Here is a 2,456-nt window from a genome sequence, read left to right on the forward strand (position 1 = left end):
CGTTTTTATTTTTAAACTGCCCATCATATGACTTTTAAAATTTATTTGTACAAGTTTCATCTGTGCTATGTGAACTGGTTTGTTAAGAATAAAATCAAGCATAGCATATTTTTTTAATGGATTATTTATTTATTTTTAAACTGCTTCAAAGAACCTTTCACAATTAATTTATAAATTGAACCAGACTAAAGTTGACTGGGCTGCCCCGTGGAATAGTAAAGAGCTTGAACTATGTAAATGTTCAAAAAGTATATACAATATCACCATGTACAGAAATTAAATTTTGGACAGTTTCACCAAAAGAGGTAATTGTCAAAACACCACTATTACAAACATAAAAATAAAAGTATCTATTTATTTATGTAGGTTTGTATTTTTTTTTTTTAAATCAATGGATGAGATTGAATATTCAGAGAATATGCTTCTCATTCATAATAACATGGAGGGTGAAAATTGAAATAATAACATGGGGTTGTGATTTCACCCTGCCCTCTTTTACCCCTGAAAATCGAAATTACCTTTTCAAATTTACTATACACATTATTAATATAACAAATAACATCTTGTAAATTCATCTTTTCAAATTCACCTGAAATTACCGTATTCAATTATCAAATTCATAAATAATATCCCAATCTACATAGATAAACATATACCAAGCAATTTTCACTTTTTTTATTTGTCCGCAAACACAGCACAAACGCTACGTTGCGGTCAGGCTACTGATATAGTACCAGAGGCTAAAAAAAATAGCATAACCATTGAAACATGCGTCGCAGATAGCAAGCAAGTAAAACAGGATTATCCCTTCTATCTCAGAGAGTAATGCAACCTGTTTAACAGGATTTGTAACCGATAAAACTCGGATTTCGACCCATTACACAGATAATATGAAACTCGCGCAGAAAGTAAATGAATCTTTAGACTGCAAACGCATACATATATAAATCGCCATGCAACCTCTGGAATACATAGATAACAATCAAAGAGATAGAGTAATATCTGTAGCTTAACATTCACCGAGCGATAGAGTGCAAATGAAATCAGGGTTTATATTAAACAAAGGGGAAGCAGCGTGCTAGCGCTCAACCCGCCAACCATAGTCCACACAGTACATGTACCAAAGAAATTAAGCTAGGCATAAGCCACATAATCCTCAATCGAGGTATCAAATTGTGTAACAGGTTTACACGACCATTGTACAGGCCAATACAATACAGAGAAGTTGCAATAAGTATAAATACAAGCTTGCTGGTGAAACGCTCTACTGGGTTGCAGACTGTGGGGTATGTCCCTAGAGGAGCGGAGCTGATCCAAGGAACCCTCTCAAGTAGAGACGGATAACTTGAACTGGCATAAACACGTTCAGACAGTCACCGAAATTGACATGCAAACCTCCTACTCTGGTTTCAAATAACAGTGGTGCGAAGGGTTGGACTTACCTGTGCCGATTGCACCTCCATGCCTGAGAGGGGCTAGTCTAGCCACCACCAACGGCGGCATAGAATCTTTAAGGTGAATCGAACCTGCAACACAAAAACCCATGAGTGAATGTTATTAGCTATGATTATCGGAGCTTACAGGGTGGAAACGAGGTTGGGGCAATAAGAAATCAACAATAGAAACCAAGTTCCCTGACCTGTAGGAGGGATCTCTGTCAAATTTCCGTGGAAGAAGCTGGTAGAAGGTAGGAGTTGCCGCAGGCCGGCTAACCCTCAAACTGCAGAGCTAATCCGAAAACCTATCCAAATGAGCCGAAATGCGCCAACCCCGGTAGTAAGAAACGGAGTTGTCTATAATGCGACTTTTTGAGATTCCGGTGACGGAATCCGGCGGAAGAAATTGAGATGAAATCATGATTTGTTGCAGTTAAAATGGTTTTTTAACTGCATATTCGGATTCAGCACCCTGAAAAACCCTGGGACGGTTTCATTGTGCAGAAATTAGCTATCAAACTTGGATTCCAATAAATTACTGCCGGATTTTCACCGGAAAAAATCGCCGGAAAAGCTTTCAAAAAGTCGCGTTAAAGACTACTCCGTAAGAAACTGGAAACAAATGCAAGGAACAGTGGTAGCCGTCCGATGAGATCGGCGGAGTCTCCACCCTCGATCACATCCGGAATCCCGAGGAGAGCCATACCGTGACGGGTTCAAGTGAAGGGGAGTACCATGAATTCATGTGTACAGAGATAACGTCGAGCTAATCCCAAGAAGGGTGGCTGATGTGTCCAGATCTGAGCGCACTCCAGACTCCAGTTTAACTCCACGCAGAAGGTGTTGTCACATAGTACCTTCCCTCATTAAAGGCCACCAGACCCCGCATGTGATGGAGCCGCCCATAGGTTATAAACTTATATATATATATATATATAATTTATAAAAAAAAAATTTAAACTTTTAATTTTTAAACATGCCCGTCAATATGACGGTTTTGAAAATTAACGACAAGTTACG

At 38.9% G+C, this 2,456-nt stretch overlaps 1 long non-coding RNA gene across 1 annotated transcript; it reads right to left on the reverse strand.

Annotated features, from left to right (window-relative positions):
- Positions 1-1,029: 1,029 nt before the first annotated feature.
- On the reverse strand, positions 1,030-1,779 carry LOC149227781 (uncharacterized). The gene is made up of 3 exons (XR_016247161.1): positions 1,640-1,779; positions 1,443-1,526; positions 1,030-1,350 (listed from the first exon to the last, which is right to left on the reverse strand). It is a non-coding gene; the product is annotated as an uncharacterized LOC149227781 (long non-coding RNA).
- Between the last annotated feature and the right edge of the window lie 677 nt (positions 1,780-2,456).

This window comes from Pinus tabuliformis, chromosome J (genome assembly GCF_031772625.1).
Source record: "Pinus tabuliformis cultivar Carrire ecotype Pingquan chromosome J, CPIR1, whole genome shotgun sequence".
Lineage (NCBI taxonomy): Eukaryota > Viridiplantae > Streptophyta > Pinopsida > Pinales > Pinaceae > Pinus > Pinus tabuliformis.